Here is a 12,760-nt window from a genome sequence, read left to right on the forward strand (position 1 = left end):
CTTTTTTTTGATATCAAAACAGTATTTCTGTTTTTTGTTTTTCTAATTGGAGAACTTGAATTGATATAATTGTGATGGGTTTTTTCTTAATGCAAGTTGTAGGATCGGGTGTGCAACTTATAGCAATTTTTGTTCTTTTTCTCCTAATATATCAATGTAAGTGGAAAGCGTTTAATTACTTACAGGATGATTTTGAAATTAGTTGTTTGCTGCTGTATTGACTGTTGAAAGATGGTGGTGATTATTAATAAATTTATTAGATGTAGGACCTAGGATGTTTCAAGAGTTAAAACATTGTTTATGTTAACATTTTAAGCCAGGCCCACTTTACAATGACTTTGAACATGCCTTTGTACTTCTTAGATGACTATTTGTGTAGTGTATTTTTGTACTGTCTTTCTTCTATTCTGAATTCTCCAGAAGTCTGTTCATTTTCTTTGCCCTTTGGAAGTAGTACATGACATGAATTTTTCTTCTTTGACATTGCAACACTGAGTTTAAGCTTCTGTTCCTTTTAATTAGTGAGAATGTCTTTCTGCTCACTGTGTATCTTTGAAGAGAAATTTCAGTCACTAGACATACTTCATGATACTGCTCTTCTACCTACATCTTTTAAAGCACTGCCATCTTCTGCTTCACAATGAAGCATTGGATAGATAGTTCTTGCATACCTGAGGTCAGAAAGTGTAGTTTTCTTTCATTGGTTTGTTCAAATGTACACCTATTCTGAGCACACAAACCTGACAAATTAAACAAATGAATAAAACAACAAAAAACCCATCAGAGTAAATAATAACTTGAGCAGAGGACAAAGCGGAATGTATCAAACTAATAGAAGTTATCAGTAGTATATTAGGATGTTATGATTTGCTATTTGAAATTCGTACTCCATAAAAATCAGTTTATCATCAGATTATTTTTTCCTACTTATATCTGGAGGAATAAGCAAGTCTTTGGAGTGTGTGTGTTCATTTGTTTAATTCCATCATGGCTTAAAGAAAACCCATGTAATCAAAATTTCTGAGCCAGTTTGCAGTGGTGTGAATGTGAGAGGCACTCCAAAGAATCTCCAGTGCCCTGAATGGCTTCAGAGCCACAGATTAAGTGTTAATTATTAGGGGTGAATAAGGTAACACTTCATATAGTTATCATCCTAATCTTTTTCTATCTATTATGTAGCGTATAGAAGGGAGGTATCCATTTCTTCTGGGTCCTACTGGTTGGATTCAGATTGCCACGGTGGTAGCCAGGAACATTCTGCAGCTTTGTTACATCTCTGTTTTATGCAGCTTGATATAGCCGGGAATTCTGCCAGTACATGGAAGTGTTTCTATTATAAGCTTGTCTTATCATGCATTTAAACCTTATACTTCAAACATGACATTAAAAGGTCACAGATAAAATTTATTTTTATTATTTTTGAATAATTACTTAAAAATATTATTTAATCTCACTTAAATTGGATGATAATTTCTGCAGTACAAAAGAAATGATACATTTTGAAGTTTTGTGATACTGATAAAGTTATGAATTTTTTCTAATAACTAACATGTAAGTTTCCTATAAGTTACTATGCCTGTTTGTATTTAAAATTTAATTTGAACTAAAAAATGAACACCACTATGCAGACTGAAATTATTTCATTGATGCAGAAACTAGAAAACTGGATTCTCTCTTAAGGAATTTGCTTTACAGAGTTAAGTCTTTGTAGTAAAGAAAACCATATAGTAAACCTATACAGTAAACCATATTCTATATTAGGTAATATAGAATTATGGAAACCATATTCTATATTCTATAGCTATATTCTATATTAGGGTAACTTTCTAAGTATTAAATGAATAGCTCCTTCTGTTTGTGGCGATTTTATTAGTACATATGCTGTGTTTGAAGGCTTATTACTTTCTGGGATTTTTCTCTGAGTCAGACTTACCCTAACAGCAAGTGGTTTCTCTGCTAAAAAAGGAGTTACTGCAGTTTGATGTTTAATGATAAGAATTCATATGCTTTTTTCTTTTCTGTTCTTTAGCCATTACGGCACTAGTGGTGTGTATTGAAATTGTGGCATGCACAATGGTTTAATGTTGTCTTCTTCCATAACTGTTTAGTTTTCACTACAAATTTCAAGATTTAATTTCATGTTAATGGTAAATACCTTTTAAGTTAATTTAATTTTGAGAAATGCTTCTCCTAGCATGAGTTTATTTTATATTTCAAAGGATGGTTTAGTAGCTGGTAACTTAGTAGTTTTCTGTACTACTTGGGCATACCTACATAGAAGAATTAAAATTCATTATTTTGTTTCTTGTTTGTATAAGGTGTGATAGGGTCTTTTTATTTGTTGGAATCAAAGGAGGTTTGATGATTAAGTTCTCTTCAGGTATTTGTGTAATTTTAAAAAGAGTATGCAAAAGACGTGTGTTCCTCCCCACTTCCCCCACTCCCCCAGGTAAGAGAAGTGAAAAAAACCTCCAAAAAACGAACCACCTAAAACCCTAGCAGTCAACCAACCCCAGGTATTTGTGGAGTTAGTATTGTAGCATTTATAAAAAAATATCCATGGTGAAAATTCAAACACGTTGAAGCTATTCTGACATTGTCTTGCAGATTCTGTCTTTTTCATAGGTATTTGTGAGGTTCTTTTTACTGAATTCCTTTGGTAATGGGAAGAGAGGCTTCCTACTCTGCTTCTTTGAAGGCTGCTGTTTTCAGCACTTCTCTTCCCACTTTTTGTCTTGTCCCTCCAATTGTTCTTTGAAGGGTATTAGTCTTCAGAGGAGTGTTATACTTATGTACTTGCTTTAACTCAGTACAGAGAAACAGTGTCTTTAGTAGTATTACCAAAAACCGGCATGTATAGGAAGTACCAAAGTCTGTTGTATTAGTATTTTTGAAGCCAAGACTTTTTTTTTATATACTTCAGCCCCTTTTAACAAGCAACAATACCCTGAGAAATTCTGCTTAAATGGGTGCAGCGGTTAGCACAATTTTGGAACTGCAGCTACAGAAAGCCATCACTATATTGTTCCTGCACATTTAGTTGAGAGTAGTCCAGCTATGCAGAAAATGAAAAAAACCCACCCTACTGTATCAGCAAACAAAGGGTAGATAATAAGCAGTAGAATAAAGGCAAACTAACTTCTTTTCCCCTGGTTCATCTCTAGTAGAAAAATACGTTTGCAGGCAGTCGCACCAAGATTGCACATTCAAAAAATCTGTGATAATGTGATACGAGTTAAAAAGAATGATTTTTGTGCAGTTCAGCTGTTTAGGATAAGTTTCATTCTCTTCTTCACTTTTCTCGTGTTCTACTGTAGCTCCTTCATATATTAAAGGCTTGCTTGTGCTCGTTCTCATAAAAGATGTTTGCAGGAGAAGGAAGGCTTTGTCTCATTAAATGCATGTAGGCAAGCCCTCTGCCCCATTGCTTGTGGTAACACTATTGAAATGAGAAAGATTTTGACACCTTCGGTCACTTTAATTGAAATTGTGATGTGAAAACTTCTCTTGAAATAAAGTAGTTATTCCCTGTGAGTCACTGCTTTAGCATAGTGGGGCTACTTAGTTGAACAGTTCTGGTTTTGTCACCATTTCCAGACACTTATTAGGATGCGTATGTGAGCTTATTAGTATGTGAGTTTTTACTTTGAAAAGCAGTTCTTGATTATGGGGGCAAGTGAAGACAAAAAATAGTTTGAGTATTAATTACAAAAGCTGTTAAGACACATTCTCACAGTTTCTGTGGTTCCCTTTGGTGTCCTAATCTTGTCAAAGAAAATATGTTGCTGTAAGGTAATTGCCCAAGAGTCTTATTCTTGACTTAGTGCAAGAACAGGGGCATTTCTATGATTCTGTATGTGCTTACAGAAATGATATCTTTAGCATGAGATCTTTTGGGAGTAATATGGAGTTTTTTTGTGGTTTTGGTTTTTATGCCAGATTCTGACAGAATAGAATGACACAAACATTTATAATTCTGTAACTTAGATTTTTGTAACTTAGATTTTATTTTTTCTTAATTTTTTTTTTGGTTCAGGTTTCCATTCTTAAATTGAGATTTCATTCTTCAGTAAATATCCTTCCTTTCGTTTATGTCTTTACATCCTGCTTGATCCAAATTTTGAAAACAAGTTAGAATGATGACTGACTACTGTGCATAAAGTTGTTTATAAAATTTAATTTTTATAGAACTAAGCCATGGAAGAAGTTGGAGAGGGATATTTATAATACCTTGATTGCCTCCTGGATTCAGTAATTTTTAAACCTTTGGACTGTCCAGTGAAAAGTTAAAGAGAATGACTGGTCACTGAAGTAGAGGTTCTGGGCATCTAGTTACAATGATGTGGAATATCATGGACTTGGAAGTTTCCTCAGAATTATCATTGATACTTTCACTATGTGCTGTAAGAAAAATGTTTTTAAAAGTGTTTAATGTCTCTGCTGTGAACTTCTCTATCTTGAATGTTTCATTAACCTGCATCTAATATTGCTTTGTAGTCTGCATGTGCAACATGGTCACTTAACTTTGTTTCAGCAATCTGTCTTCACCCTTAACTCACTTTTCTTCTTGTCCTTTTACCACAAAAGAAGGTTTGTTCTGGTTAGAAGTGTGGGAAATTCCTCCCTCTTCAGCTTTAAAGCATACCAGTAATTGACTGTTTGTCGCAACCTGATCATTCTGTTGTGCTTTTCCCAGAATGGAAAAGTTGAAATGTTATTTAATAATAGCTGTAAACCAGTGGATTTTAATTAACCCCCCTTCCCCTGAAAAAAAAAACAACTAAACCCAAAAAACAACAACCAAAAAAAACCCAAACAAACCAAAAAACAAAAAAACCCCAGCAAGGAAAAAAAAACACCAACCAACCAAAAAAAACCCTAAAACAAAAAACAAAAGCCCAACAACCAAAAAAAGGGAGTGGAAAAAAACATTGTTCATGGCTCATTTGTATTTTACAAATGCCAGTTAGATCAGTGGGTCTTGTAATCTAAAATAGCAACTTCTAGTATTAAGGACAGCTATGACAAGCTCTTTCTTTGCTGTTCTGTCCATCTCTACTTAAACTCTTTACCTTGCTTTAGATTTTCTGTATAACAAAACATATGCCCTTTCTACTGGCTACCTTTTAATTTCTGTCTGGTGTTCTGTATATCCTCAGGTTTGGAAATAATTCCCAGGGACCAAGTATATCATGTAGAATATGTGTCACTGAAAAAAATGATTGAGAAACATGTTAAAGAACCCAAACAAGCCAACAAACTGCAAAACAGCCCCTCTGCACCTCCCCCCCACCCCCAGCAATTAGAATCCTCACTTCTACACAAAATGAAAAATTCTGCATGGTAGATTGTTATCCTTAACAGTACATTTGTGACAAGTTTGGTTATATACTCTTTGCTTTAAAATGTTGCAAGCTCTCAAATTTGAACATGATGGTTTAAAATAAAAAATGGCAAATTGGGTGATTTTAAAGTAGTGGAAGATTACTATTACAAAAATTGGCTAAAGGTAAATGCTGTGGCAAGAAAACTGAATATAAATGGGTTTGGTTTTAGGACTAGGAAGAAGGCAAAGCAAAGCTTCCACCTTTTTTTTAAAATAAGATTCTGGCATAATGTTTTGCATGTTTATTGCCCAAATTGTAGTCTATACTTGGAAAGATTCAACTTTCTTAACATCTTTCTGTTTCCTAATTAGCATTCCTGTAAAGACTGCTGTCTGTGACATCAGATGTCTTTCACAGATCCTCCTTTTACAGTTTCCTCTTTCCACCTAACTGCTGTCTCTTTTTTCCCCTTCCCTCTCTCTCTCTTTCCTCTATTCTTGTGTAGGCCTGACCAAAGATGGCAGTAATGAAAATATTGATTCCCTTGAGGAAGTCCTTAATATTTTAGCAGAGGAAAGCTCTGATTGGTTTTATGGCTTTCTCTCATTTCTCTATGATGTATTGACTCCTTTTGAAATACTAGAAGAAGAAGAAAGCGAAGCTGCAGATGATGTTGATGGTACGTCACAGAATGAAGGGGTTCAGGGAAAAAAGACTTGTGTTATTTTGGATTTACAGAACCAGTGAGACTGAGAGACTAATTTGATTGGCTTTTGAAAATGTCCATGAAGTCATCAGTCTTAATATAACAAGAATTTATGACATTGAGGGGAACCTCCCAAATGGATGCTATAAAGATTGAACTAAAGTCATCCATGCTATGCAGTTTCAATAGTTGAAAGCCTTTCAATGATTTTTCCATTTTTGTGACAGGATGACACATATTATGTGGTTGTGTAAATATTTAGAATAAAACATGTATCTGTGGCTGTGTAGTTGATTTCTGTATGTGCTTCAGTTTGTGCATTTTATGCACAAAACTTACAAAGCTTAAGTGTAATAACCTCTACTGTTAACACTATAACATTTGTCTTTCTAGCAAACATTAACTGAAGCATTTTGTAAAAGCTTTGATTGTATTGTAGCATGACTGCATTCTGTAAATACGTATTTATGTTAATCCTTTAATATAGACATGACAATGATAATTCTCTTGTGAAATATAATTTTAATAAATAACTTATTTTGTGATTCACTGATTTCTCAGATAGGTTCTTTTTACTTGTTCGAAGAAAAGCACTTAATGTAAAAGTGCTTGAAAATTCTACAGAAACATTTATTTCTAAGTTAGCTAACATCTGTTGTATTCAGAAGATATTCTGTCATATGGTTTATTCCCATTGACTTGTCTCTTTTCAAACTAAGTCTTCAGTAATTTCTTTAATATAATAGTCAATCACAAGGGCTGTTCTAAATCTGTTTTAGTTTTTAAAGTGGGCCTTTTATGGAGGTGGGAAGCTGTGATTATGTATTTCTAATGTAATATGGAATATATTAAAGACTAATTGGAAATTAGAACTTAATGTCTTCTATTCCTTGCTAAATTGAAGTATTTAATGCAGTTTTACAAATGTGAATCTTTTTCTTGTGAAACTGTTTTATGACAGTTGTTCCAAAAATATTTTCCATGTATGTGAATTCTGTCTGCTCTCATGAAGTTACAGATGTAGAAAGGGCAGTTTATAATTGTGTTCTGCAGTTTGTATCAGGTATCAATCGCTGAAATTGAGCTGTCTTTTTAGTACATTAATTATGTACTCAAACAAATTACTATTAAAATTATATGAAATTGTTTATTATTATGCCTGCTTTGCTTAAGTTTTTATTGGTTTCCTAAATGAAGTTGATACTCAAGTTTTAACGCTAGTGATTGCAGGCTAAAATTTTAATCTGTTCTTAAAATAAATGAATTTTCACTTACTTTGGCATGACAGTTTTAAAACAATTTAACATGCCCGTTTCAAAAAAACTTCCATTAAATCATCTAACTCAGGGTTCTGTTCAATCCTTTAAAAGTAATAAAAAAGTTCTAGTGTTAAGCAAGTGAAGCATTGTGATTTGTTAATACTGCTGCTCAAGGTTTATGAATTAAATAGAGACACAAGATCATTAGTCACATTTTCTTCCAAAATATTTGAGGATTAGGATGTAAAAAAGTTAACAACATGTAAATTTAATGGTTTTTAGAATGAGATATATGAGATGTAAGGCAAAGAAAATTAAAATCTCCCATACATTATAAAAATGAATGCTGGTAGTTCTGTGAAAGTTTCTTAGAAAGTGGAACAAACTTGCAAAGTATCTGAGATGTAGGAAATAAGTAAGCTTGGCTTGTTTTGTTTGGTTTGGGTTTTTTTTGATCTTTTAATTTTAGAAAGAGATTTGAATTAGAAATAAGAGTTTCATCACTGATACCTTTCAGTGTGAATTTAAAACATTGTCATGGAACATTGAATTCTATTGTAGATGCTTCAGTAATGGAACTAGATAGCCAAAAAAGGAGGGAAACATATACTGTAAGAACTCTATATAATGAAGTTTATACCAAATAGTTAAAATAGATATTGATAAACTGGTAAAGCTTCAAGTGAAATAGAGATAAATTGCTTGAACCATGAGAAAGCTTCAGGCACTGAGATAGGTGATCAGTAAACAGTAAATTAATTTAACCAGGGATGCAGAGATGAAATACAGGCCAGGAAGGTTCTGATTTCATGTCATGCATGTTCCTTTTTGATTTTATTAAGTCTGTAGAAGTCTGCTCTAAAACAATTATAGTGGGAATAGAGAATTTGTAGGAGGAGAAGAAGGGATGGGGGTGGGTGAAAAACCTAGGGTGAAAAATAGGGTAAATATGAACAGTAAATAACTTTTTAGAGTGTTTAGTTTCTGGCATATAGGTTTTTTTTCCAGAAGCATTCATTCTTGCCTGGTGCTGTTCCTCTTGAGTTAACAATTTAACCCTTACCAGTGGTGAATGGAGCTGTCAAAGCTCTCTGCAAGTTTGGGATGGAAGAGTTTGATTTTCATGTATTAACTGTTGTCGTTGCAAGCAGAACTTGGCTAGTAATGGTGATAATAAGATTAGGATGAGCCTTCAGTTGTATCAACACGGCAGTTTTTTGTTTGGGTGTTGGTGTTTGGGGTTTTTTTTAATTTATTTTTTTTAAAGTATTTAAGTATTTTAAGTATTTAAGTATTTTTATTAAAGTATTTAAGTATTTTAAGAGCAAGAAGATTAATCTGAGTATGATATGCAAATAAGCAAGGAAAATGGAACTGTATCTCAACTCTTGCTTGTGAGTCCGCACAAATTGTTTCCAATCAGTTGAGGAAGTTGAAACCTAAATTTGTAGTTTGATTTGTTGTGCCGTTTTCTTGTATTGGTAAATGTTTGCTATTTTAACTGCCAGTCCTCAAACAAAATACTGCATTAACCTTTGTAGCATAAGCTTTTGCTTGCTTTCTTGTGATACTAATGTAAAGAAATTTATGGGGGAAAAAAAACATACCCATAGTTCTAAAATGGCTGAGGACTTGTGGAAGTTTTGAACCCCAGATTTCTGTGACCACCTTCAACAGTATTTAATCTGAAAGTAAAAGAGTGCTTTATATGACATCACAGTGCTCATAATGTATAGAATAACTTATTGGAGAGAGTAACTTAATTACTATAGAATTACTGTAGAATAACTTAGAATTGAAGAGAGTGAACAGTAAATTGTTTGCATATCTGTTGAAATTCCTATTGCAACAACTTTTTTTGCCAATACTTCCCCCCACGACCACTGCCCTTTAAAAATTTGCATTATTAGTCTGAATTGACAAGCTACAGAAGAAATCAAATTTTTATAACAGTTTTTGGTGTAGGTTACAGTTGGATGGAGTCGTAGAAGACCATTTCATGGTCAGATGGGAGAGGGGAAACCCCACCTGTAAATGTGATTTAATTAGTATTTGAGAGCTGGGAAAAGCTGTCGTGTACAGATCAGTCATTTTGGACAGAAGTGTACTATATTGTCTGTTTGGTTTTCACAAGATAAGCAGCTATCATAACAATGGCACAGCAACATGAAATACATTAAATAGTGTCTTTCTAATGGTCAGTTAGGATGGATTTCCCAAGATGAGGCTAATGTAGGCAAAACTTGATCGTCGGTTTCTTACATCTGTCACATAGGCTGCAATACAAGCATCTGTGACTTCAGAAGAGAAAAATGCTTTCTGCCACGTGTGTCTGATCTGGATTTTTCTTTTAAAATTAGGCAGTTAAATAAACAAGAGGTATTAAAGCAATGTACTGAGAATGTATTGAAGTTTGGTGTTGGGGATTTTTTTGTGCTAGTTGTATGAACTAAAAATGCTCTCTTGCATTTGTGAGAGGTACAGGCTTTGGTAAGCCCAGCGCTCTGCAAACAGGGAATGAGTTCAGTTTAAGGTAAGTGGATGCTAGCTTTCTGTCAGTAAGCTATTTTATTTAGCTAACGACCTTGTATTTCCAATGTAGCACATTATAAATGCAGAATCATAGTAATAATTTTGTGCAGGTGCATATGCAAATGATTGCTTTTTCTGACTTGCAGTTCTTCTGTAGAAGGAAAATAAAAAGGAGAGGAAAAAATGTTAATAATAGTTTTGGTTTACAGATTTGTATTTCCTTTTATTTAATACTACAATTTTAATATCTTTTGCTAATTTTCTGTGTGGTTAAGGAGGTTTTTGATGGGACATCATGAATTAAGGCCAGAGTCTGAACACAAGCCCTAATGTTTAAAGCTTGACACTTTATACCCTGTTATCCAGGCGTTGCACAAGTTGTGGAAGGGTAGCAAGTTCTGTCTGTCAGCTGCTTAGTGGTAATGTGGACCGTATGCTTTCTATGGTAAATGCAAAGTAGCCTCTTCCTTTTCACATGTAAGTGGATAAGCCACCTTAATTAGCTTAGATTTTTTTGCATGGTACTGCAGGTTAAAAGGGTTTATGCAGGTAGATGTGGTGAAATTCATTTATAGGATTTTTTTTATATGGCAAAGCCTTTTGTCTAGCAAGACTATTAAAGTTTTCAGGATTATTAAATGAATAAAATAGAATTTACATGTGTTAGACTTCTCAATATACTGTTAAATGTGAGAATGTTATCTGTTAACATCTGTGAAACTGCTCAAAAAGAAAGTGCTTCTATCTATTTTTGTTTTGCAATCCTTATTTTTCTGAATAAAAATAGTATTTTTATATTTGTCTTTTGATGCTGATTTGTGGAGAATGTCCTTGAAGATTTTTATGGGGAAAAATAGAGGAAATTACTGGGTTTTGTTGCAGAATAAGAATGCTTTGTAATATTCCTAAGCTTCAAAGAATCAGTTAAGATACCAAGTTTTAGAATGACTCTTTAAAGCAGTTATTAGGAAAATATTGGAAAACTATCCAGCTATGTTAACTTTGAAGTCTACTTTTTAATTCACTGACTCCAATAGTAGCCTTTTCTGACATTCCATTATAACCACATTTGTAGTTGTAAATTCTATATTTTTATCTTGTATTGCCAGCATTGGACATTTATAATGTGGGATTGAGTAGAAAAAAGAGGGAACTTTAAAACTAGTGCAAAACAAGTGTAAAGACACTTGAATTGGACCTTAGAATAAGGGTCCGCAGGTTAACTACATGATTTATAAAATCCTGAACATTGGTTGGTGTGCCCCAAGGCTGTAAGAGCCTAAGTCTTTGCCACAAGTTTACTTGGATGCCAGATTTTGTATATGTCCAGGACATTCCTATCTTGAAAAACTTTTGCACCCATGCTTCAGGCTGATTGGGGCTGACAAATTACTTTTGTGTTCTGTAGTGCCTTGTAGGGACCACTCCAGGTGGAAATCAAGATGCATCAGGATTTCTGTCTTGTGATTATTACGTAATAGGATTTTGAAATATGTTATTTTACATACTTTTCCTGTAAATAGGTCTATTAATAATATCTTCGTCTGTACATGATTTATGTAATTATGAATTGATAATTTGATGAGAACCTTACTGCTATTCCTTGTATAAAAGCAGATTGAAGGAAATTACTGCTTGTCTGAATATTTAACAAGTGAAATATCAGTAATCAGTGAACAAGGGGTTTTGTAATCTTTCAAAGTAGTCCATGTACTTTTATTTAAAAAGAATTTGAAATATCTTTATGATACTTTTTGTCTATTCTGATCTTTGTAAAATTTTACAGTTTTCCTTGTAAATACATACTTTTAAAAGTGTATCTTAAATTATCCAGGAATGTTTAATTTTGGTATGAAAACAAGGGAGGAGTTGGAAATTTAATATGGCTCTATGCAACTTGCTGAGTACCTTTTACTGTTTATATTTTCACTGATGCTGTAGTATAACAGTTGAAGTCTATTCTTCCTTTTATATGAACTTATTCTTCCATGCAGTGCTTAAAAATACACATTTACACTGACTTTCCAACTTTACTTTCTAGTTGCCTTTTGGGTAGCAATGTGCATGATTTTTGTGGTTAAAATTGTTGTGTTTGTGGGATTTAGGTCTTAATCCACAGCATCATGATATCGATAATCCAGTCTCTTTTTATGGTATTAAAAAGATTAAACTAATGATTTTTTTATACTTGTGGAAAAGCTTTTACCTTCATGCCTCTTGTGGAACTAGGTATAAGGCACAATCAAGATGCCGAATGCCCTCAGTTTCTGTTAGCTACAATGGGGAAAAAGGGCAGCACCTGACTTTGGAGAATAGGGTTTATTTTTTTAATAAAAGTCTTAACAGTATTAAAAAGTCTGAAGTAATGCAATAAATATTTTAACTGAAATGAAATGGCAACTGCTTTTTGGAATCTGAGCAATACCTTTGCTACAACTTGTTTTTTTTATTGGTTAAACAAACATAGGTTGTAATTCATTGTAAGAAAATAGTCAATTTATGTAATCTGCAATACCTATGTACTTGAAGATCTTTAGAGTTAATATGTTTATAAAATATTTATAAAACTTTATAGAAACACAAGTTAGTGGGTTTGAGAGACAAATACCTCACAGAGAAATCAGCTGGCATGTTGGTCATAATGACGTGGCAGCTGTCTGGAGAGAACTGAGCTCCAAGGAGTTAAGCATCATAAGTAGCATGCATCTAGTAATGTGGTACTTTTCTTTGATTAATTAGTCTTTCATATCTGTACTTGTGGTGGTCTTACAACTGAAGGTGCTTTATTCCTAATGAGTTAACATTTGGTCTCTCTCCGTAGCATTGCAGTGTGCTATGTAAAGTTAGCTTTTTACATAGTGTGGCAAGTTGGGAAATTTTATGTCAAGTTTGTTGAACATCATGGATATGTTCATAACCTATTTCCATTTTGCAAC

At 33.4% G+C, this 12,760-nt stretch overlaps 1 protein-coding gene across 14 annotated transcripts in view; it reads left to right on the top strand.

The window, feature by feature from the left end:
* The window catches only part of ASPH (aspartate beta-hydroxylase), a 114,421-nt gene that overhangs the window by 20,172 nt on the left and 81,489 nt on the right, over nt 1-12,760 (top strand). The gene's annotated exons all lie outside the window — the stretch shown is intronic.

The sequence above is a fragment of the Neopelma chrysocephalum genome, unplaced genomic scaffold, assembly GCF_003984885.1.
Source record: "Neopelma chrysocephalum unplaced genomic scaffold, ASM398488v2 Primary Assembly neopelma1_22, whole genome shotgun sequence".
Taxonomy (NCBI): domain Eukaryota; kingdom Metazoa; phylum Chordata; class Aves; order Passeriformes; family Pipridae; genus Neopelma; species Neopelma chrysocephalum.